At 35.2% G+C, this 26,819-nt stretch overlaps 1 protein-coding gene across 1 annotated transcript in view; it reads left to right on the top strand.

The window, feature by feature from the left end:
• Positions 1-26,819, top strand: part of Lrp1b (LDL receptor related protein 1B) — a 1,533,520-nt gene that overhangs the window by 309,826 nt on the left and 1,196,875 nt on the right. The window contains exon 2 of the mRNA XM_028754677.1: positions 21,080-21,217. The gene's annotated coding sequence lies outside the window, so the exon portion shown is untranslated. The remainder of the gene's footprint in view (positions 1-21,079; positions 21,218-26,819) is intronic.

The raw sequence follows: 26,819 nt of genomic DNA on the forward strand, positions 1-26,819 counted from the left end.
TTCATCATTATAAAAATTCATATTTATTTTTTATTTTTGTCTATTTCATACTTGTATGCAATGAAATATGATACAACTACCCTCATCCTCCGGTCTCCCTATCTCCCCTAAGCTCATTTTTTTAAACAACTATTAATCCCAATTTGTGCTGCAGATATGTGCATTTTTGTAGAGCTATCCAGGAGAGCATGGGAAAGCTAACAGTAACCAGATATTCAAAGAATGATTATCCCTCTTTCTGTTTAAGTTATTCATCTTGAAATCAATAGAGAGCTTGACTTTTGAGCACTTAATTGATGAGGTATGATCTGCACATGTATTTACAAATAATTACATATCCCCCATTAGACTCTAAGACTATCTATTCTCTTGTTATTCATTTTTAATCTTTAATTTTAAAATTTATTTTTAGTAAATCTGTCCCCCTCTTCCATTCCTCCACTCCAACACCTCTAATAACACCCACCTAGCTATTTCTCAAATGCATGGGCCTCTTTTTTCTTAAGTTAATAATCATATGTAAACATATGAAAGACCTTCTGAATCTCTTTAATGTTGCTTGTACGGATATGATTTCAGAACTGACCACTTGAAAATGAATATCCGATTAAGATTAGCCATACTGCTATTATCAGTAACTAGTTATTTGTAGTTTTTGTTAAGGGGTGTGCCTCAGGAGAGTTTTTCATTCTACATTAATGTGATTATTGATATTTTATAAGGATGCTCAAATCTTGTTTAAGCAGTCATGTTACTGAGGTATCATGGATGAAACTTTCCTCTTAGTTCTAGGAGACATATTTCACAATCTGACAGGAGATTTCCTGGCCCTCTTGCTCTTAACGATGTTTCCATCCACGTTTGACAATGTTCTCTGTAGGACAAGTGAACCACAGCACCAGACAGAAAAACTGGTAAGGTTGAGCAAGGCTCAAACCCTGGGGAATCTCAGAATTTACAATGGTAGGCATAGAGCCAGCTTCCTGCCAAATTACCTGATCTGGAACATGTAACCACATAGCATAAAAATCTGAAGGTCTCCATCTTAATGAGGTAACTAGATAGACCCAGAGTGGTCAGCCAATGAGCTTCCCCTCCTGGGCATTCCTTCCTGCAACTTTCCTTAATTCACCCTGAGTAAGGTATATTCATTCACATCTGCCATCAAAATAAAGCAGTTTAGACAGGTGAGGACCTTCTCCTTCATCAAGAATCATGTAGGGTGCTGGGGGCTGGGCTTCTTAGTAAAGAGCCATGTGTAAATCTCCTGGGGAAGGAGAAGTGTGTTCTCTTTCCCAACCCCTCCATACTCTTAGCACTCACTTTTAACCAATTCTGACTAGGTCCCCATCCTAGTCTCAGCCTTCCTCTTCCTGCTTGATGATTCTAAGCTCTGAGAGGAAGCATAGACATATTACCCCTGGTTCCCATCTCCCAGCAATATGCTGAAGGCACATAGGTACACAGGAGACTAGGAACCACATCATGCATCTCAGACTCTGCTGTTTCTCACCCGGGAAAAACAGAATGGGAACTCTATTAATACCTGTGTTCTGCCTTTCCTGAGCAGCTTGCACTTTGAGGCAGACACACGGTCTGCCAGTTGCCCGAGCCCTAATCAGGTGTGTTCTGCATATTGTTCTGTTGTGATTTTCTGCAATGATCTGAGTCTCTCTATCAGAAAGAAAAATATAATTGATAAGAGGTATAACTACATTTGCCTGTGGGTATAAGGATATGTGTTGAGAATGAAGTTAGGAATTTTAACAGTTCACAAAAATGGCAGTGGATGGTTCTCCTGTAAAATGCGTAACATGTCTAACCCAGAGGAGTTGGTCAAATTTCCAGTATGAGGCCTAATTTTACTCCTATTGAACAGACCTTAAACCCAATTAGACAAGTATTGTTTACAAACAAGAAATGAATATCACTATTGTGCCCTTTCTGATGTCTTGCCCCGCTGATCATCGTGGTTCACAGTGGAGTAGCACTATTGGTTGAGTCCTTCTCTTGTCAGCTTGCACAGAAAATTCCAGTACTATGATAGCTAGTCTTTAGGGAGGATGGTTTCAGGTAAGAGTCAGCTCCGATCATCAGAGGCCTTTGTTGTAAGTGTACTTATATGTATTTTATAGAACTTATAATGTGATTTTATGACTTTTCAAACATTCTCAGTATTAACTATTCCTCAGGATATAAATTTAGTTGATAGCGATCTTCCCAATATTAATTTCTTTTAAGAAAGCTTTAACATCTCCAAATTCATCTTTAATCATGACACTGTTGCAGATTTTTATGTACTTGAAATCTCCCCTGTGTAGGTGATTTTCCCTCGGAAAGCTTTTCTCAGTTTCAGCTACTGAGTTAGAAGACAATTTCTAGATTTCAATCACTTTCTTTTCTTCTACAGAATGAAAATTATTTGTTGATTTCATTTAGCATGGTTCCTAATAAAGGCAGGGCAGAAAATTCTCTTATGAAATAATTTATCTAATATATCTAATCTAGTGATTGACATCTGTGAAAGAAAGTGAGAAGTGATGGACTAGGAGGCGTATTTCAGACCTACACTGGAGCTGCAAGAACAGACATAAATACACACAGAAACTGCTCAGACTATGGAGTTCAAATTTGATATTAACTCAAGTAAGTTTTGGAGAAATGAAATGAAAAAAGAAGGGGATTTGTATGCTTATACAGATCTCTCTGGGAGAAGTATGGTTACACCCAAATGATGTTTTAATAAGTAAGACACAGTAAGTCTTGTTCTTGTGGACTAGAGATGGTCCCAGTGGGTAAGTGTACTTGTCCAACACATTTGATATCCCAAGTTCAAATACTCATAAACAATGACAACAACAATAAAACAAAAAGAACAAACAAACAAACAAAAACCAACTTCAATGTATGTTCCCAGAGCCCTTACTAAGAGTCAGGAGTTGAAGACAGAGGACGTAGCAGAAAACAGCAGAGAGTCAGTTGAGAAAAAAAATCTAAGGTTGTCTTGGATTTCACATTCACATCCATGCCCACTCAAATGAACAAGCACACACAGTGCAAATACATACATAAAGACAAGAATCCTACATACAAATTAAAAGAAATTCTAGTACATAAGATATGAATGATTAAGACAGGAAAGAGCAAAGAATCTTCATAAATGAAATTCACATTTTACCTTTCAATAGAAAAACAGAAAATAGAGATTTCTATTGTATCTGCTATTTATTAACAACCAGTTCAAAGTAATCTATAGGTCAAAGCAACCCATTTGGACTGGAAATATATAAGAAATTTGTATTTTTTACTAATAAAATAAATTTAAAATATATAAAATTTGCATCTATTAACCAGATGGTATGAAATATATATTTTAATTTTTACTGCAAATTTACACATAGTATTTTTAGACTTGCAAGGATTAACAGGATGGAGAAAGAATCCTTCCTTGTCATTATTTATTAAAGCTTAAAATATAATTTATCATCTCTAATATTAACCTAGTTTACCATCTACACTTATTTTAGAATATAAACAATGAGATAGCTATTTAATTTGTTCAGCATTATACTTTGTTGACAGAGTCCAAAACTAACCTTTTTTCTACGGCAATGGCAAGAGCCTACCAAAGAGGAAAAGAGAAGAAAACGTCATTGTGGAGCTAAGTCAGTGCCTGTAAGGCAAAGTAAAAAGGGGCTAATGAGAGCAGCATGCCAAGTAGAAGCTGTGTGCACACAGGAATTTATTTCATAGCATTAAATTATTGTGGCTCACTGTGATATCTTCAGAGACAAAGCATCTAAATTCAACTTCTGGACCTCAAACTATTAGTGATGGCTTTATATAATACAGTTCATTTCTGAGTCTGTTTCTTCATTTCTAAACCTCAATATTATCAAGTCATGCCACAATGCACATAATCCTGCTGAGACTTGATGTGTTAGGATAGTTTAGTACCCAAGTGGGGCTTCTTTTTCTCTGAGGAAAGGGAAGGGCTTAAGGAAGGGACAGGTTTGTTAGGATGAGAATGTGAAGGGGCTTTGATCCTGATATAAAGCAAATGAATGAATAAACAGATAGATAGATAGATAGATAGATAGATAGATAGATAGATAGATAGATAGATAAACTAACTACAATATTTGCTTAAAATTTTCTAATTGAACCATTTTTTTTAATGTCATTATTTCTTTAGTTGCTTTCTTTATGGTTGAATAAAATGACATTGTGGGTACATGTCACAATTTTTCTTCTGAAAAATAATGAATCATGCCTTTAGACCACTTATGAATAGATGGGCAACATTCAGTAATATTTGCTACATTACTAACAAAATTAAAGCCACATTTAAATTTAGAAATACATTTTTTGTTTTCAGGCTAGAGTAGACACACAAATCCATGAGCATAGCCATTGCAGAAAATGAAGTGTGTGTGGTGATGCATCTTCAGGGACTGAAGGAAGGGGAGTAGAACGTAACAGATTGAGTGGTGAGATCTTCCTAACAAAATCAAAAGCAAGTTTATGGAGGTTGTTTCTGTGTTCTGGAGGTATTTACAACAGGATGTGAAACGGGTCCCACTTAACAGCATGAGCCAGACAGAGGATGTCTGTTGCAGAGATGAACAACACAGGGACTGGTTATCTGTGGTGTGGAGAAATCATGCTTGCAATAACTGACAGGGTGTTGACTGTTATACAGTCACTGTATTGGCAACTTGGAAGGAGCAGTTTTGCTGGATTGAGGGAGGGTGTTTAGAAATGGTTTTGAGTCCTTTTGAAGGATTGGATCTCTGTTAAAACTTTATTTCCCCAGCAGTTTCACTGATGCTATAATAGACAGTGAAGAATATAAAGGGATACCATTGTGAAAAGTTATTTCACCAGGTAAGAAACTTGTAAGGGGCTTTATATTTCAAAATGACAGTGTCCTAAAATGCACATAAAAGAGAATCTTGAGGAAAACAGGTCCAGAGTTGTAGTCTATAGGGCAGCATTCCACAGAACCTTAGCTAAAAGGAAGAAAAGGAACCACAGATAGACTTTTAATATCCAGGGTTTGTAGTCCTCAGTGGAGATTTTCTACACATGATAAGCAGCGAAAATAATATCAATCACAATGATTTTTTCAGATTAACAAAAAGTCAATATTACTTAAACTGTGCAAGATTTAATAATTTCTTTTCAACAATCCAAGCCTATTGGTTATGCCTTTGTTTGGTTAGCCAAAATGACGCTAATAGCTTTTGGCAAGTTATAGCTACTTAGCATGGGACACTGATGTCAGTAAATGACTTATGCCAAGAAATTTAACTCTTCTATTTCTATGTCATAAATAAGCCTTTGAAAAATTATAGTGCTGTAGTACTAGATCTTAAGAGAGCTGTGAGCTTGCTCTACTTGAAGATCAATGCAAGCAACAGAGGGGGATGTGGTGCTTATGAGAATATAAAGACTTTGTTTTAAGCTGTTCTTGCTGTTGGTTTTGTAGAGACCAATTGTGGTTTCACAGTAGAGTGTCACAGACAGCATCTGGGATTTTAGACAAATGTAGAATCTCAGCCAGCACCCACTGAATCACAATCTGCACTCTAAGAAGATTACTATGGTGCACATCAGATAAATAAATATGACACTTGTCTTCTGATTCAGCCACTTCACTAAATATAACATTTTCTAATCCTATTGCCTTCTCCTATAACAAAACCTAATACTCTATATGCTAACAAAAAGAAATAAAACGTAAAGTGAATTATACCAATCGTTGCAACAGACTAAAAAAATATGGAGTTATTTGTGAGTTCATATGGGAAGAAATGTTTTAGATTCTACAGAAGGGTGAAGAAGCAAGAACTAATCAAATGTCTAATATGGAATGGGAGGAAATGTTGGTCAGAGTTAATCCATGAGACTAATAAAATCTAATATTTCCAAGACAATTTTGCATATACATGAGATGTCTATAAAGAAAGAACTGCTAGTTGATATTTTTTATTTTCTGTATTCAGTTCTGTGCAGTTTTACCATAATTGCTTTTGTTTATCATCTTCATAGGATTTAAGAGAACACAGGGAGAACTGTACAAGTGGACTTGGGTACTTTTTACACTCTTTATATTTCTGGCAGCAGAATCTTATTTTTTTCTTCATCATTAATGTGTGCTTATGAATGTTCTCATACTCACGTCTTCAAGGGTCTATCTTCCATGAAATTTTAACAATGTTAACAATATTGAATTGGCAAATGAACTGTTTAAAATTTATTTGCATCATATGTAGTAAAATTAAAAGAATGATTTTTATTTTAATGATTATTTTATTTATTTACATTTCAAATGCTATCCCCGTCCCTGTTATACCCCCATCCCCTCCCTGGTCCCCCCTGCCTCTATGAGTTTGCTCCCCCACCCACCCACCCTCTCCTGCCTCAGTGTCCTAGCATTCTCTTATGCTGGGTCATCAAGCATCCACAGGACCAAGGGGCTCCCCTCCATTGTAATCCTCTGCTGCATATGCAGCTGGAGCCATTGGTATCCATGTGCACACTTTGGTTGGTGGTTTACTCTTTGGGGGTTTTCGGTGGTCTGGCTGGTTGATATTGTTGTTCTTCCTGTGGATTGCTAAGGCCTTCAACTCCTTCAGTACTTCCCCTAATTCTTCCATTGGGGTTCCTGTGCTTATTCCGAAGGTTGTCTGCATGCATCCGCATCTATATTGATCAGGCTCTGGAACAGCCTTTCAGAGGATAGCTCTACCAAGCTCCTGTCAGCAAGAGCTTCTTATCAGCAATAATGTCTTGATTTGGTGTCTGCAGATGAGATGGATTCCTAGATGGGGCAGTGTCTTCATACCCTTTTCTTTAGTCTCTGCCCCACTTTTTGTCCCTGCATTTCCTTTTAACAGAAGCAATTCTGGATTAATATTTTTGAGATGGGTGGGTGGCCCCATCCATCAAATGGAGGCTGTACATACCCTTTGGGTATGGTCTCTATAGGTTCTCTCCCCCTTTGTTGAATATGTCAGTTAATGTCATCCCTTTTGGGTCCCAGGAACCTCTTTGGCTCAGCTGTTAAAGATTAGGCTTTACAACCAAAAATAAAAGAATTAAAAAAAAAATATGTGTGTATTCAAATGGCCACAGGTCTTTTAAGGAGTTAAGCTGTTCTCTTATACCACTGGCATGAATTTGAATTCACTGCACTATAGGACAATTTAGATTCAAGGTTCTATGAGAAAGGCAAAAAAACATAGGAAATATGTCCATAGATAGAGTTTGCTTTCAACAAAGACCAATATCTGTGGCCACAGACAATACTTAACAAGTAAACAAGATAATTAGGATGATGGATGTAATATTAAATGAGCTATTTTTTATTACAAGCAGAAAATACTTGGTGCATTTACAGGACTTCTAAAATACTTCCATGCACCTTCATACACAAGCATGAAGTGAAAGAGGCTGCTCTGGTACCACTCATGTTACATACCTGTCAGCCTGCCCACCCTGCCTCTCATTTATCCTCCCTTGGCCTCATTTCCCAAGACTGTATTGCAATTGTCCAGAAAACTTGGAATGGGCAAATAGAATTCAAGATGCTATTCTCATTCATAGCTGGCAGGATTCTCCTTCTATTTCCTCTAGCTGTTGAGAGGAGCCAAAGTCTATACAGAATATGTCATCTGCTAACAGTGGTCAGACAGTATCTATGTGCAAAACCTTTGGCTCATAAACGTAAAAGTTGTAAGTTTGAGGTGATGCTGATGTGTAACTTCCTATTGTTCCTTGTCCTCATGAGTCTCTGTACTGAACTTACTTAAGAAGAGAAAAAATTAAGTCAAGCAGACTAACATTCTTAATGTGGCTTCATTGTCTTTTTTGAGATCATTACACAATTCAATATAGTGAAAATATACCAGGTTTTGAATAAGTAAGATATCTAAATTCAAATAACAGCATTATTTTGTGACCTTGAATAAAGTATTTAACCTTTCCAGTCTTCAATTTTATCATCTATATAATAGCAATTATAATAGCTAGCTCATGGTGTTCCTGCAAGAATTTAATTAGATAATGGACATTATATGCTTACCACAGAGACAGGGACAGAGGAAGCACTCAATACAGCGCAATTATCCCATAACTGTGACGTTTATAGAATACAATCATGAGCAAACTGTTTTTTTAAAGTGCATCATGAAGCCATTTTCAGAGTTAACATCGCTTTGAATTCCATTAAAATTAAATTTTGAAGAACATTGTTCATTTAAAGTATTTCACCTCTTTTCTAACACATATACAATTTGCAACCATAATAGAACTAACATATGTAAGAATGCATGTGTTGACCTACAGCTCTTAACAGTGCATCCTTTTCACAATCATAAACTATTTTATTTAAAACTCTCCTTAATTTGTGATATCTTTTTGAGAATATAATAAGGTTTCATGTCCATGTTTTCCTCGCTCCATATACCTCTCCTTGCCCTATATCAAATTCATGAACTCTTTTCATCAATAATTGTTATTTTATGCATATGTTCTTTCTCTCCTTCCAACTCCTAGCTCTGCCCCCCCTTTTTTATGGGGTATGCCAAGGGTCAAGAGGAATGACTTCATAGAAAAGTTAGGTTACATATTCTAGCTTGCATCTTGATCCACAGCCAGAAAGCTGTGAAAGACAGAAAGTCCAAGTGTGAGCTTTGGAAACCTCACATCCCTAGGTCCACCTCCAGTGACACACTTCCTTCAACACAGAAATACTTTCTATTCCTTTCTAAATACTCTTCAATGGTGAACCAGACATTCTGAGCTTATGGGAGTCACTTTTCATTTTTATCACCACAACCCTCTCACCACAAATTCCATGTTACCCATCTTTCATAGTGTTCTCTGAGCTTCAGAAATGGAAGAGTCTTGCAGTTGCATCCATTCAGCCTGGGCTCGACAACCTTGCATTTTGATTGGTTATGATTTTCTGTAGTGGTTTCTTTCTGTTGCTAAAAGCTTCTTAGAAGGGGTGCAGCCTATACCTATCTGTGAGTATGAGGACAGATTGTTAGACTGTGTTTAAGAATCATGCTGTTTTAGTCAAGTGGTGGTTGTAGAGTTTCTCCAAAGATCCGTTACTTCACTGTCCCTGGTTAGTAGGCTAGGCTGCCAGCACAAGGCATGATCTATCTTTTGTTGAGCAGTCTTAGGTTCAGTTGGAGAGCTCTTGGTTATTACTGAAGTCTGCATACCACTGCTGTGACTTTAGGGTTATGTCACGTGGTCAATGATAGAGCACAAAGCCATCATAGCTGGGTAGGACTGTTGGTTGACTTTCTTCTTTGGAAGGTTGTGTGGTGCTTTCTTGTAACATGAAAGCTAGAATTCAGGGAGGAGACAATCAAGTCACTTCCATCTCAAAGACCTCTTTGTCCTGTTTCTGAAGGGCATTATGTCATCAGCAATAGGGACTTACATTCCACCTCTTGGAGACAACGAAGGGTAATAGCAATAGGCTATGTTTCAGAAGTCTCTTAAGCAGTCCTGACCAACAGCTCAGAGAAGTACTTCCCACATCTGATACATAAATATTTTTGTGTTGGTTAGGGGCTTTGACTATTATCTGAGCATTGGAATCCTATCTCAGATGACAAAATTCATTAAAACAGAATGTGTTAGCTAATACACAGAATGATATATATTATAGGTTTCTTTTGTCGTTTTTAGACATCTCCATTCTTATTTCATCAGCCTTCTTCTCTATTCTCTACAAATCATTTTTGATAACCTATTTCAACATGGGAAAGACACGAAGTCTGACAGACTTCCTTACTAATATACTTGCAGACTAATTAGGCCTCCAAAATTATTCTTCTTTGTTTTGATACACAGTAAATTAAAATATAGTGAGAAGAATGCAAGGGATGTGTTTATCTTTTCTCTGGTTCTATCTTATTCATTCAATACTGGTAAATGACAAATTTTCCCCCTAGTGGAATAGTGAATCAACAACATCAAATAAAGAACTGTGGTCAATGTTGCATGAGAATCAGCAAAGGTCTTGATACTTATGCTGTTCATGCACCATAGAGAATATAGATCAAGTTTCTCTGTAAATCAGAAACACGAGGTTCTTCTGAATGTTGCATTCACCGAGAGCTGTAAACTATGTCTGTCTTCCAGGTGTGTACAATTGACCTCATTTTGGGTAAATTGTGTGGAAAAGCTACTCCATCAAAAAAGATGCTTTTTATAGATCCTCAAATAGCCTTCTTCACTTTTTTATTCCGAATGAAAGGGGGTCAGTAAGAACATTGTGTTTTCTAATTTTTGATTGAAACATCTAGCTACCAAGTGTTGCCTTGCTTGGTCTCTTAGGAAGATGTTTTCTTGAATTAGTCTAATTCAAGGTTGATCTGTCCTTGGTTTTAGGTCTTAATTAAGAATTTGGATCTAAACTTTAATTATTGTAGTTTGAAAATAAAGACTCAGAAAAGCAATTCCCTACCTTCATATATTGCTAAGGAATGTTCCATTTGATAGTACCATAATAGTGTCCCAAATTGGACACTGAGATCAAAGCAATACTTCTTTTTTTTTTTTTAAACTTTTTTTTTTAATTTCTTTTTTTTTTTTTGAACATGAAATGCTTTTTTATAGCATGTTTTACAAGGGGAGGGGGTAAGAGGGTCCAGGTGGTGGAAAAGTACAAAATCTTCTTGGCCTGTGCCTTGAAACATGTCATGGTCTATATGGTACACTGCCTTGAATTATGATCTACCTGCAGTTCTTCAGAAGATATGGTACACTGCTTGAGTTATGGTCTCCCTGCTATTCTTAAGAAGACATGGTACTCTGCTTTGAGTCTATCTGCAGTTGCTAAGCAGGATCTTGCAGCTGCCAAGCTTCAGAGGACATTGTGCAGGTGGGGAAAGGTAGGGGGTAAGGGTAAGGGCGAGGGTCCTGGCTTCTGGCATCTCCCCCTTCTCTGTTTAGTTAGAGAAGGCTTCTTATGTTCAATCCCAACTATGTGAGTTTTGAATTTGGATGTCTAATTATGGGGGGTCTTAGACAAGTTCACAACCCCAAAACACTGATGTGAGACAAGTCACATCGATGGTCGAAGGCTTTAGGCTGTCGACGATGGGCAACGTCAAGGGACTCTGATATGGGTGAAAGGAGGGTGAGAGCCCTGTCTTAGGCCATGTAGGCTGCACCCACTCCCAGCACCACGCACTCCTTTTCGGCTGCATTGGGTGGGCCCCTGGGAAGTGGACCTACAATAATCCCGTCATTGGGCTAACTCACAGCCATCCTAGTCTCTTGTAAATGTTCAATTTACCAACCATTTGACAGTTTGGGGTGTAATATTGTCATAAAGGAAGGCTCCCCAATGTTAGCGGCCATATCAAGGGTGGCCTTGGTTTAGGAAAAAGCCAGTTTTTGTTGTGGTGATCAAGAGGCCAAGCTCTCTAGCGAGAGAAATGAGGGCAAAGCTAGGCATACCAGGAACCCTTCTGGAGGGTGTGGAAGTCTAGGGGTCGACCGTAGGGGGAGGCAGGGGAGCTGACAGCTGTGTCAGTCTCCTGCGGAGTCACTTCTGGATCCTCTGCAATTTTCAGCTGATGGTAATGAACTTCAACTGCCTTCTTGATGGCAGCATCAACCTGGTTCCGTGGACGACAGGTCACGGGCGATGATCTCTGTCTTGCTCAATCTTGATGTCGTGCGCACATCCTCTCAATGAGGGTCCGTCCGGATGGGTCCGTGCCTCGAGCCCCACGTCTGGGTGCCACTTGGCCCGACCGGCAGGTAGGTCCTGGTTATTCGTGGGGGCGAGGAGGACTGGAACCTGCTATTCTTCAGAAGATATGGTACACTGCTTGAGTTATGGTCTCCCTGCTATTCTTCAGATGATATGGTACACTGCTTTGAGTCTATCTGCAGTTGCCAAGCAGGATCTTGCAGTTGCCCAGCTTCAGGGGACCTTGTGCAGGTGGGAAAAGGTAGGGGGTGAGGGTAAGGGCGAGGCTCCTGGCTTCTGGTCCATCTGGGTTAGAACTTCTAATAGCAGGCATCACGGGTGATTCAATTTTACCTGGAAAGAAAAAAGAAGGGGATTCTCAGGGAGATTTCTCTTCCCTGGATGTAAATTGTTAATCATCGTATTTATGATTGGGCCTGGCTTTGTGAGGGTATCTATTTTTTCCATTAATATTTGTGGTAGCCAATTAGCTGTGCCTTCTGTGGTATTGGGCAGGCATATCAGTCCTCGGCTCCATAAGGGAACTGGGACTGGGGCATTCCCTTTATGGGTATGAGGGTCCTTCCCCATATCTGTGGCAAAGTTTTGTTGGTCTTGGTGGTGCCCGAGGTCACCAACATGGTCAGCAAGAGATTTGCCATGAGCTTTCAGCTTTAGAGAGAGAAAAGTGAACAAGGCATGATGGAGAGTATTTCAGGGGGACTCCTTCTGAGGGGGTACCGTTCCCCCTCTTTTGTTTTTAAAGCCAATTTTTCAGAGTTCTTGTAAAATCAGGGCAGAAGCGCCAACAGTTGCTCCTTCCACACTCAGAGAGTCATGAAGGCCTTATTTAAGGATATATAAATCTATATTAATAATCTTTTGTCAAAGGACTTTTATAGCTCCACTGACAATTAATCAGACTATATGATATATCGATTAGAAATAGCTTTTTCAACTTTTTGTGAGATTACCTCTCTTTTGTCAATTAACTGTTGAGGAAGTTAGGGTTTACCTCTCTCTTGAGAATATTGAACAGAGATTTAAATTCTTTTGTGGAGAGCTTAAAATAGTATCTTAGCCAATTTGCATCTCCTAGAAACTTTTGAAATTAATTTAAAATAAATAGACTCCCTTTTTTTTTTAAATCCTTTATCTGTGTGGGGTTTTTATTGGGTATTATACGTACAAAGCAATACTTCTTACATACATAGATTCAGCTATTTGTCTTAGTACCAGTCAGTGGACTGTTGTTCCCCAACATCCCTTGTAGCATTGAGCAAGACCCCTTTCCTCGGTCAGTTTTATGGGACTAACATTCATGGGATTATCTTTTTGTATCAAGGGTCAGTTTTTAAAGGGGTTCATATCAGAGAGTCTTTCCTATTTCTAAAGCGTCAGGCTTTCCATGTATCCCTGAATTTCTCATTAATAACCAGGAGATATTGTGTTATCATAGTAAAGCAACCCAAGCTGAACAAAGAAGCATGAAGAAGGGAAGCATGTAGCTTCTGTTCTGTGTATATTAAGGATATTTTTAAACTGAATAGTTTAGCCTAAAACCAGAGCTATATTTTCTGAAAATTATGTGCTCTTTTTTACAGTTGGAACACGACATTTTATATTTATTTGATTACATGAAATTATGCCCTTATATTTGATCACATATTTACTTTATAACTTTTTATGCTTAGAATAGAACTGAGGATGTTGAATACACTTAGCTACATCCTCAGCCACCCATAATTTGCATCTGCATGTGTTAATGCAGCCAACATGATTATATTTTGATTCAGAGGGAAAAAAGAAATGTATACTATTTCAAATATAATTAATCTTTGATTTATGAACTTTAACTTCTTTAAGAAAGCAGTGTTGAGTCTATCATTCAGCAAAATAATCTATGACTGAATTATACTTTAGGATTTCTAGAGACCTAGTCACTTGACTATAAGTTGTTTAGTCTATTCTACCTATACAGATTGTCTTCTATCCCTCTCCAGAAAATGTTCACACTCCATGAATATGCAAATATTATCTGGAGTGGAAAAAATAAGGATTTGAAACAATTAAATAAGCATTGAACCTGTAATGTCCTATTAGCTCTGAGTTTAATGAAGGAAATGACATCATCTACTTTTTAATCTATTTATCTTTATATTGGAAGGTCAAAGGCCAGGCAGGCAGTTGGTCTAATCAATTTTTATTCTGACAGTTATAATCAATGTTAAAATATTGACCATAACTATACCCTAACATTTTTTTGTCAGTAGTGTGCATGTTAATTTTCTAGTTTTAGTGGAGAAAAATGTTATATCTTCATATTCATGTGCTATTTCAATGATAAAAGTCAATGTAGTGTTTGAAAACCACTTGGTATATTCTAAATCAGCACAAATCACATATATCTACACACCAGCATGAGACCATTTTTATGATTTATTTTTAGTACTTTTACTAAATGTGTATTGCGAAGGCCACATATATATGTGTACTCACAGAGGTCAAAAGAGGTATATTCGTTGGAGCTGGAAATTCAAAAGTATTGTGAGATGCCTGGTGTACGTGCTAACAGCAGAACTGCTGCCCTCTTGAAGCACTAACCACTGAACTCTTTTGTAAGCCTGGACACACTATTTTTGCACAGTAATTTCACTAAACATGATTTAGAGTTTCCTAATAAAAGAATTGTACTGTCATCTATTTACTTACAGATTAATCACAATCTGCTGTGTGTCTGTGGTCATGGAAACATTGCTTTAAGATGGCACAGTCTTCTTGAGTGCTGAGACATGCTTTTTATTCATTAAATTTCTACAGCTTTGTATGCTACATACAGCCACCTCTCTATCACTAAGACTTTTTAACATTAGGAGTAAAGAGAAAAGATTTGAAACCTTGAACATGTTATCTAATTGAGAACTTTCCTTTTCCAGGACTCTAAAAATAAATAAATAAATAAATAAATAAATAAATAAATAAATAAATATATAAATAAATAAATATTTTTTAAAAAGCAGGAAGAGGTAAGAGATTTCTTCAGGGGAGACGCTAGACAAAATCAATCATCTTTCCAACTCCTTGTGCTCTCAAATCTTTACAACATTCATTTGAAATAAAAATAATTATTACAGAAATCTATTTTTCTCAGAAATTATTTGGTCTCCCTGAATTACTGCTAGATTGAGTGCACATGAGGATTTAGAAGGTTTTATTTCTATTTCTCCTTCCTAGAGTGTAGTCACATAGATTGTTCTAACAAATGATGAGATAAGACGGTTTTATTTAGGAGTTAATGCTCATAAATCAAATTTTAATTACATGTGAAATACTATAAATGTCTTTTGCTTTCCCCCTTGAATTAAAATACCAGTTTGTTTGCTGGGGTAGCACATGCAGAACTAAATTATGAGAAGCTGGGGATGTAGCTGGTGTGTGAACTAGCCTCAGATCCATCCTAAAGTTAAAAAATATTATACAGTAGATATACAGTTAATTTGTGATTACAGATAAGAGGGTAATCTAATATAAACCAACAAGTATTTAAAAAAAATGCATGTTCTCTGTAAAGATAGTACATAGTCCAGTGTTTTCTTTTATATTAGTAGATGTACATAAACTAATGCTCTGTGTGAAATCAGTAGTTATAACTGTGAACATGTAAACATAAAACAGTGCACTATTTAATAATTTTGCCATGTGTACAAGTGATCATAATATAGTTTCTGTTTAAAATCAGTGATTATACATGTACTTTTAACACATTTACACTATGTACCATTCCACTGAAACTACATTAAAAATCATATCATGTACTTGCCATGTGATTTTTGAATGGCCAAGATTGTTGTACTTACTTGCTTCTGCTGGTCTGATAGCTATAGTAGTACACTGATGTAGCATTTCTAAACATCTTATTGCATTGGAATCACTTTTCTAATTCTTAAATTTAAAAAGATATTCTTTAGTAATGTATTCAAAGAACTATATTTTGCGATAGAAAGTATTCTTTATAATATAAAGTAAAAAATAGATTGAAAGCATTAAACAAGTATAATTAGAGCACTAGTCCTTTAGAAATCATAATATTTAATTAAGTTATGTTGATACTTGTTTTAAAATGTCTATACATGAAATTAATTTTAAGATACTTGGCATAAATTCATAAGAGTCCCGGAATCTTAAACTAATAAAGAGAAAATTTTCACATCATTAAATATTCCAAAAGTCTGTACTGTGACACACCCGAGAAAAAGAAATGTCCCATATTTCTTCAGTATTAAATTTGATTATCACGTGATTCTAAAAACCATAATAAAATTTCAAATTTTAAATGGAATATACAAACACAATAAAAGAGAATTCAAACTAACTTGTTTTAAATTTCTTAACCTTGAAGTCATCTTTATGTATTTCTGTTTGAAATCGTGTCTAGATTGATTCATTTTACAGATTAGTGATTATCACGTTTCTTTTCTTGCAATGTGGCATACTATGTTCTAAGTTGGGGGATGAAACAAACGAAAGGAGTTGGCCATCAGTAAGCTGATTTAGATTTGCATGTGTTGTATAATTTATAGAACATTTAGAGATCTATATGTCATAAAAAGTAAACGTTTAACACAGACAGTGTTATTGCAAGTTCACCTAATGTGGAGCAATGACATCTCCCCAAAAGCTTACATTTACATAGTGTACTAGAACTAAACCCACAACTCCACTTGCATCTATTGTGACTCAATAATGTAGATTTTCTTTTTATACCTACTTTCGAATGTTGCAAAAGTCTTAGTGAAGTAAGCCTGCAATCAGTTTATGTGATTACTGAGTAACTATAAAAGAAAACCCAAGCATTGTTCTTCAAATCTAATGCTCTTTCTACTTGGTTAGACAGCTTCTCATAAAATAACCGACTCCATCAGCAAGGTTGAAATTTACATTAATGGATTGTGTTGGACAAAGAAAACGTGAAGGTTTGCATTCTAGATGATGGTATCACATACTGAAAACTCCAGAACTGAGGGTAGCTATAGTATGCAATGGGAGGGAGATGCCAATGAATGAAGCATCATATATATCTCAATATTCATTGCAAGCAGTGCTCATTAAATTTCAATTAGATAATGAAAACAAGCCAAGACATTTTGTTTTAATTTGGCTCAAAATTAGGAATCATCATAAATTAAAGTAGTCATAGACTAAAAGTTCTCTTAGGGTAAATTTATCAATTAATTGTGTTAATGGGAGAAAATTTTAAGTTCTCATATGTCAAAAATGTTAATTAGCAGTGTTTTATACTCTGTGTTCTTTCAACAACTGAATATCAAGTGCACATTGTGTGTCTGGCTAAGTTAGGAGATAGTTTTATATAGATAAAATGGAAACAATTGGTAATACCAGATGTCTCACAGTCTAATATCAAAACAAAATGCTCGAAAATAACAGTCATGGACAAATCCAGGGTGATGGACTATAGAGTCTGAAGAGTGTGGAGCATTATGGGATAACTGTCAGGAAACATAAAGATCATGCACCACTGGAAATCCTGCTTTCTAGATTGATGTTGTTCAGGTGTAGAACTGCATGTGTGAAATGGATGTGTGCTGCATGTAGGTGTGCCCGAAGCAATGGGGCCACAGAGATCCACGATAATGTAACTGAGTCCAACAGGCAGGAGATAGCAAAGTAGGGTATTAATTTAGACAGAAAACCAGGGAAATTTCTGAAGGAATCTGGGTCCCTTTCTTTCACCACAAGCAAATCTCCAGTGTAATATTTAGTTTAACAATTTACTAATTGAGAATAGCCCATAAACAATGCAGAGTATATCATGTTTGGTAGAATTGAAATTCCCATAAGGATGACTAGTTTTCTTTTTGCACTAGACCTTTCAGGTTTTTGTGGGTATTTTTGACTGTTAGAAGATCAAACTTTACTATGATGAGGAAAACTAAATCAATAGGATGCTGAGAGAGGAACAGAGTCAGAGAATAGGCATGTAGCATGCACAGTATAAACTCTGAAAATATGTCTAGCATTATATTTTTAAGTTGGAAACAGAGTTGCTATTTGAAAAATATTTAGTCAGTAAGACTTTTTTATAGTGTACAGATTAAGAGAAATTAATTGGATTTTAAAAAGAAGGCATAGGATTGTTAAAAAGACAGCAGGAGGGATTCTTGGTAGACAGAGCAGAAAAAAGTCTGAGGCAGCAGGGTTCAGGGAGAGCTTAGTGTTGGTGTGATGCTTCTGCTGTTACATTTGTCTATCACAAGGCAAACTCAGAATCTTTAGTTAGACAAAGCATTAGATGCAACATGTCTTTTCTTGCTCCTTTTTAGGGAACAGAGAAAAATATTTTCTCCATATTTAAATCATAATCTAGCTTTTATAAGAATGCAGAAGAATCACATTAGCTTAGGAGGTTTGTTTGTAAAGCAAAGCTTAGTTTTAAAATGTTTATTTCCACTAATTGGGAAAAATGTATAATTTCAAAAACAAATATTGTTTTGGATAATTGCTACAAAGTAAATATTTCCAATAAAAATATGTTTCTGACTGTTATATTTTTATGATTATTATGTTACTTAGTGTGTGTGTGTGTGTGTATAATGGATATATATAGGGATTGTGTGTAGTGTCTATGAAGTATAGTGTCTATGAATGCATATAGATTTTGCTCTATTCCAATTAAATAATATCAACACTGATCACTGTATTCAAGATATTATTATACCCAGCTGTGTACTTAACAGTTAAAGTAAAGGACCATTTTTTACAAGAATCTCCATTTTATATGACTGCCTTAATATATATTAGTATGAGAGCTTTAGGAATATTGACTGAAACATGGCCAGACAAACTCTAGCTACAAAGTAGTTTCCATGGTAATTGTTCAAAGGAAGACAAGAGTGAAGACTCCCCAGCTGGTGTACAAGTTACGCAGCCTGCTTTTGGACTGCTTCTCCATTCATCTTGTGTGTTAGTGCTAAAAAGAGTCTCACCCTTCTGTGTTCTGTTGGTCGATGATTGAGATATGTCTCTATTGTCTCAGTTTGTAAGAAAAAAAAAATGAGTCTTACTTCTGCGCTCAGATGTACTTTTTTTTTTTCTGCAGTCTTAAGTTTCTTGGCCATCTTAAAATAGATCATATTTTCATTGCCCTATTTAAGCATTACATTTAACTAAACAACTATAATTTTTAATTATGAATTTTCTGGTTTTTTTAACTATAAAATCTCCCCAAATTATGTACACATTTGGAATTTACATAAATACCACTATGCATGACTGGCATAAACACCACTTGGACATTTATGCCTAATTTTAACTTTTAAAGTAAACCCTTAATTTTCAAGAATTCTTTTATAACTGTTGACAGTGCATATTTATAGCTTCATAATTTTAATTTGAAGTGAAGTGTATTTGTGTCATGTTTATCTTACAAATATTACTAAAGTACTTAGAATATCAATACTTCAGTTACCTTCATCTCTTCTGAATTTAAATACATTTGTACTTTCGAATATAAACATATCTATGCACAGTCAGTTGAGATAAATAGGTGATTTTAGAGATAATGATTACTCAATCTAAAGAAATATTATAGTAAAATATATCTCACATATTTGGTAGTACATATGTTACAAATTAATAAATTTATATGGAAGAAAGTATATGAGTATGCCTCAGAATTGTAGAAAATCCTGTTCACAGCAACTTTTCAGAGATGTAAAATGTATTTGTTAGTTTTTTGAGAATTTGGAATGTCTTTGATTTTATCTACTACTCCTCCCAGATCTACTTCCCTGCTTACCCAACACTGTGTTGTAGCTTTCTTCAAGTCTGTTTTATCTTGACCCATGTTAGTGGATTAGGTAGTCTTCCACTGGACAACCACATCTCCAAAGAAAATTGACTCTGCTTTACCTAACACTTCTCAATTTCCAATAGCTTCATGGTTGGGTGTAGAACTTCATGCTCAATTGTTCACTCCATTATGGGATCCGTTCTGGTTTGAGTCTGCACTGGTATTGTGCATGCTGTCACTATGACTGAGTTCACATGGGCAGCAGCTACCCCATTGTACCTGAAAAGCCCTGTTATGTTGTAGTCATCACCGCTTTTAGATTTTACACTCTTTTGCTTCCTATTCAACAATGAATCCTGAACCCTGGGATAGGGAATGTGATATGGATGTTTTAGTAAAGATTGAGCAATCCATGGTCTCTTGTTCTTTGCACCTTTACAACTGAGTCTTTGTATTAACAACCAATTAATGAAAAAGGAAACATTTTATAAGTGTTGAGAGATGTATCAATCTATGAGTGTAATAAGAAGTCATTATATGAAACTTTTATGAAAAGCCAAAATGCAAAAGATTAAAAAAAATAGCTGTGTTCAATCAGAGATGATGCACCTAACCCTCAAGTGACTGGAGGCCCCAGGATGTTTAGAGGTAGGTTTGGGGGTGGGGAGTAGGGACATCCTCATGGAGACAGGGGTTGGGGAAGAGGTAAGGGATGTGGAACCATTGGAGGCTGGACTTGGAGGGGGGGAGAAAATATGGAGTGTAAATAAATAAATAAAAATTCAACAAATCACATAGATGTATAATTCATACTTGATAAGAATTCAAAAGTATACTTTACTGTTAGTAATATTGGCTTCTATTTCCTTATGTAATGCATTTTTCCTTCTGTTTTATTATTCTATAAAAATATCCTCTTGTGCACTTTCCATAATTTCATATGACTCTGTTTATTTCTTCATTATTTCTGTATCTCATCTTAAATTAAGTGGTAAAGTAAACATTTAAGTGGGGTCCTCCTTTAGTTCACAACAGAAAGAAAGGTACTTTAAAGGGTAACAATCATTGTTAAAACATTCTTTACTTAACTATAACAACACTTCTAATGTGATACTCAAATTAAATCTAAAATGATGATTTGCCAAAATAAAGAAAGAAAAGAAAGAAAAGAAAAAAGAAAAGAAAAATATGTTTCACCAAAAAGAAAACTGAGACTGAAGAAGTCTGACATTCTTGACAAATTTATCTAGGAACAAACATGATAGAATGCCAATTCTCCTTGCCATCCATGATCCTTTTATGAGTAAAAAGTATATTTATATTGTAATATATTGTTTGAAGTAAAAATATAAAATGGCATATGCTATACACATTTTAAAATGAGATTTCTATTCACACAGAACATCTTGATGTTTTTAAAGAACAGAACTGTGCTCTGACTGTGTTGTCTGTAGTTTTATTTCCTAATTAAAGCTATTAAATTTTACATGCAGATAAATAAAGCTAATGCATGGACTTTTATTTCCTCTCACCTAAAGGTCCTGAGGAGGTGGAGATCAAGTGCCCCTTGAATCACATTGCTTGCCGTGGCTCCAGCTCATGTGTCCACTTGTCACAGCTATGCAATGGAGTGGTTGACTGTCCAGATGGTTTCGATGAAGGAGGCCATTGCCATGGTGAGTCTGTTATGGAACTGTGTAAATAAAGTATTCAACTTTGTATAATCATAAAATTCAAAGAGAAGTCTAAATGCCTTTTCTTTCTACTGTAACTGTAGCGGTTATCAAAAGAGCATAGGTTTTATTGCCTGTCTCTCAGCATGAACTACAAAGATGTAATTATCACTTTTTATTGAAAACATGGTAGCAAACATACATCCAGATTTTGAAGGTAGGCTTTTAAAACACAGTTTCATGTACAATTGTTATTTTGAGCAAAGGGAAGGGGAGGAGACATTATCATTGTAGATTGACTCACTGCAGCCTGTTTATTCAATTTTTGTCTTAAAGAAAATATCAGCAGGAACACTCCTACAGCTTTATTTTTAAACTGATGTATTCATAGGAAGTATTCTCTTTAGTACTATTTCTGTCCTACTATACTATTAAGTTTCTTGAAAATTTAATGTGCTTTTAAATATCAGACTATAATTTCTATGAAGATATGAGAAAAATTTAAGTAAAGGGAAAATAAAATATAAGTGAAATTGTAGCACACTATGAAAAAAATAAGGATGGGTTTTAGGAACTGAAGCATGAGGCTAAGAAGCATAAAGTCTGTGAGGCTAAGGGGAAACAGGCCAGCCCTGGATAAAAGGAGAAATTTCCCACTGCTGTCCCTATTCCCAAATGTCCTCATACCTGTTGAGATAGTACAGGCCAGAGCCAGGACACTTGCTCCATATCTCAATTCTCTGTACTTAGGTACTGTGAAGCAACACAGTAGGGCTGGGAACAGAGTAGTGCGAAACCACTCTTAAGATCAGTAAAAGGGAATCACTGTTAGAATATAAAGGAGGGATACATACATAAAATGGATTTTAAAACATAAGCAAAGCTTTGTAAGTAGATTTACTATAGTGATGTTGGGGCAGAGTCTGTTTTCTATGTAGAAAGATTGCAAAATGAGCCCAGGAAAGGAACAACCTCCCCAATGGGACACTGAAGCCAGGTTGTAAACGAGAAAATATGTTAGGATCAATGAAATGTATTTAATAGAGGAAGTTTTAAAAACTGTAGAGACAGACAGAAGTGCATAGATGAACTAGTGGCTAAAAAGGCTTTCTACTTTTGAAGCACCACAGATGTTAGAAAGTTCATACCTACCTATAACTCAATATCCATGCAATTCAATGGCATATGTATAGATCCATACACATAAGATACAATATAATAAAACTGAAGAGACTTGTCTTTGTGTGTGATGTAGCAAAGGCACAAGTCAGCAAATTCCAGTTTTCCCGGAGAAACTCAGTATCTACATCTCTGTCAAATGTTCATTTACACTTACATACTGCTTTTCAGATGGGTACACTGAGTCCTAATTAGCAATACAATTAAATTTTCATTCACTGTTTGTATCAAAAACAGTTGGCCCGATTGTCTGTCTGTCTGTATGATATGAAATAGTAATATCAAGGCTAAAAGAGATTCCATTGCAGATTAAGTGACTAAATATGTTTTCATTGAGAAGATAAATTCAGAACTGTGTGTAACTGATTGCCTCCAAGATATGAACAGGAAAAAAAATCTTTCAGAGAACATTTCTTAATGTATGTGCTGTGTCTTAGACAAAGGTGAATAGTTGTCAGCAAAATTGGTTTGTATGAATGCATGTCTCCCTTCCCACATTCCGAGTGCTTTAGGTCTTATTAATACTTGATAAAAGCAAGGGTTTTGAAAGATTTTCAAGCACCACACTTATCAAGAATCTAGGCATCTTTCTGTTATAGCTAGAAAGTAAGAAATGAAGTAGTTAATATACACTGCAGTCCTTGCTGTACACTTCCATCGAAATTACTTCTACCATTGATTTTTTTAAAATCATGTTGCTTTCAGAGCATGTATTCTAATTTAAATAATTATACACAAAGCCCAAGCCATGACTCAGAAACGAATTTGGCTCTTTCTTCTAATAAATGATTCAAAGTACATTTGGTGGGATATTTGTAGTCTTTATTAAAATTAATAATAAGTAAAGCTTAAAGATTTGAACATTATGTTCTGGTCTAGGGAATGCTTTTGTGTTTAGTGAATTGTTTTCTGAATGTTTCCTGGTGAAATCAATTCCTTTCTAGTCAAAATAATAAAGAAAATAATCTATTATTAATGATTTTCTGTAACACAGATATTTTAATCTCCATAATTTGGTTCCATTTGATGAAAAAATGGATTTTTCTATGGGCATAGTTATATACAGAAATTTTCTTGTAAGATGCTTAACAATAACCACTGGCAAAATAACCACATTGTATTTTCAAAATTTCATCTCTTCCTACACAATATTACAAAAAAGTAGTAGCACCTTTTCCGTAATCAAAATGCAGGAACAATAAAAAAAAATACAATAAAGTGTGAGACATGAATTTATATATAATGAGTGCTAGAAAGAGCTAGCAGAGATCAAACCACAGTATATATAAAAATGCATTCTTAAATTTGACCTTCTGAAGATCGTTGTTTATGTCCACATTTTGGGTACTCATTTGAAAGAAACAGTCTTTGTAATTATAACCCTAGTTAGATTTTGTTAACTGACCAAAGAACCAATGCATGTGAATGCAAGTGGGGAGGGCATTGTCCAGACACAGTCTGGTCCTATCCTATAAATATCAAAACTCAGCATAAATCATTGAGAAATACTTCCCAAATTCTCTGTCAGTAGAAAAACAAAACTATATAATCCATAGAGTTTTATCCCATTCAATAGTCAGGGTCCTTTGGAACCTATAGAGATTAAATATGGGAAGAATGACAAAAACAAAGAAACAGACATACCCAATTATCTCCCTGCCACACAGTATATGCATAGAAATGCCACAGAAGTCTTTTAGGAGTTTTCATTATTTTATGGAATTTTGAATCTACTATTTCACATAATTGCTGCATCTACACAAAAAGTTCTCTTGTATAAACATTTATTTTCTTGAAATAATAGTTTAAATTAGATCTGACCCTTAATTGATAACCTAGCTGGAATTCAGCCTTGATAATATACACTCCTTAATCTTCAATCACTTGGCAAGAATTCAGATGCATTGATTATGTAAACAAAACAGAACACTTAAACTATATAGCTATAGTTTTATATTTTATTATCAATGAAATTTAAATCTTATGCTAAATTGTTTTTTTTAAACAATCTGGAGAGATTTATAACCAAAAAACTGTTCAAGCATTGGCCAAGGTAAATGGTAACTTTTATTTTCTATAATGACCCAGTACTGGAAATGTAATCATCAGTTAACCTTGTTTAATACTCATATACATTCAATTTTCCTAAAAAATTAATCTAAAAATAATTTATAACTCAAATACTCTCTCTCCTTATTTCAGATAGGAAACTTTATCTTGGTTTTTGTCAACCATTTTATTTATTATTTTTAAATGTATTTAGTATTATTTAATGGATTTAGTATTTTAAATGTATTTTTAAATGCATTAGTTTTAGGACAAGTGTTATAGATTAGGGCAGTTTAAAGCTACAGTTGGGATTAAAGCTGGGGCTAGGTTAGGACTGTGGTTAGGGTTAGGGCCAGGGCTGAGGTAGGGGTTAAGATATGGGTTAAGATTTAGAGATAGGGCTTAAAATGTAAGATTTAGGCTAAAAATTAGGCCTATGGCTACTACAATGCTGAGGCTCAGGATACATTAGCATTCTTAGTTACTGTAACACTGACTTCCAAGTGGTAAGATTTAGTTTACCCCCACTAGAAAGGATAGGAGGTACACAGTAAGGAAAGAGATAAGACAGGAAAAGAGGAACCTAATGAGCTTGTAAAGACATTTGAATTGTTTTTACCTTCACTCTTACATCAATCCATCTTCTTCAACTACCATTTGAAATATTTAGAATTCAAAACAAAAAATATGGAACATAATGTATGTGGAAATAATGTCAGAGAAGAACAATTTCATAGTCATAACAGTTTTTACCCCAGGAAGGGAAATCAGCATTATCTGCTCAAGTGACATGAATCATTCAAAAGCTTGCAGCCTGCTAGTCATGGTTACATAAACCTATGATCACAGAACAGGAGAGGAAGAGCTATTGATGTATTTTAGGGGAGCCTGGTCTATAGAAAAGACTCTGATTCCCAAAGCATCTAATCTACCAATCAACAATACAAGTGAAGGGACAGACACAAACAAATAAAAAACCATGTTGTGAATTGGAATCTGTCATAAAGATCTGGGCTTTTGTGGTCACACCTCTTCCAACTCATAAAGTCTTCTGTGTTTTGTGCTTGGTTGTAGTAATGAGGTAAGATTGTCTAAAGTCAGTCTCACATATAAATATATCTTCTTACAGATTACTGTTTGCAGTTGAATTAGATAAAAGGCTATGGAATTTGATCCTAGTTGATTTTCAGAATAAATTGAGTCCCAGGAATAAAACAATAATTTTTATTTAGTAGTACCTAGAAGCTGACTCCTCCTGTAAAGTATTTGCTGTCACACCAGGACTTGCCACACAAGCCCCAGCACCCTGAAAAATGTCAGCTCTACAATGCTATATACTTGTTATTTCAGTGCTGTGGAGGAAGAAACCAATAGGATTCATAGGGTTTCCTGGAATCATAGGGTTTCCTGATTAAATGGTCTAATTTAATCAATGTCAAGAGGTTCAGTAGAAGACCTAAAGACAAAACCATGAAGCATTCAATAGTGATGTTTGGCCTCTACACAAATGCATGCACAAGCATTTGTATGGATATATGAACACATGTACATAGTCCCTAGAAAGAATAATTTTTTCAATAAGTCATCATTTTTATAGATATGAATTACTCCATTAGATTTTTATGCTAATGGAGATTTCTATTATTTTATAAAATATGTATTCTTCAGAATAAGATAATATTGTTTATACTGGAGTATATTAGATACATAAGAATAAAATTGTGCATTACTGAAAACTTGTTGGTATATAACCAATTTTGTACATGGATATACATTGAAACATATGCATATTAATGTATGTATGTTAAAATGTAAAAGACAGATATGTAGAAATGGCTCAATTTAATGAAAGGAGGTATAATTCCCAATGGCCACATTGTTATTCACAACCATCAATAATTCCAACTTCAGAGAAACAAATGCTTTTCTCTAACTTGCTCTAGTAGGAGGCACATATGAGGTATATAATACTTACAACACACTCTCAGGAAAAGCATTTATACCCATCAAATAAATTAATTAAAAATTAATTAATTCAATTAATTTTTATTTTATATTTTATTTATATTTTTAAATGAATAAACTAATTAAATCATTTAATATAAGATTTCCTTATCTATCTGTTATATGTTTGATTATTTAATTCTTTGAGAATTTTTTAATTTTCACTACCTTAAAACTTCAAGTCCTTCAGCCTGAGAGACTTCTTTGTTGGGATCATAGGCAAGATCTCATATAGCTCCTTTTTTACAATTCTGAGATTATCTCAAGTACTATGTCCAGTGAGCTACAATCTCAGTCTCAAACAATATCTCTTTTTTCTATTATTTTATTTATATCAAATGTTGTCCCACTTCCCAGTTCCCCCTTCATGAGT

Source organism: Grammomys surdaster, unplaced genomic scaffold (genome assembly GCF_004785775.1).
Source record: "Grammomys surdaster isolate TR1022 unplaced genomic scaffold, NIH_TR_1.0 126035, whole genome shotgun sequence".
In the NCBI taxonomy this organism is placed as follows: domain Eukaryota; kingdom Metazoa; phylum Chordata; class Mammalia; order Rodentia; family Muridae; genus Grammomys; species Grammomys surdaster.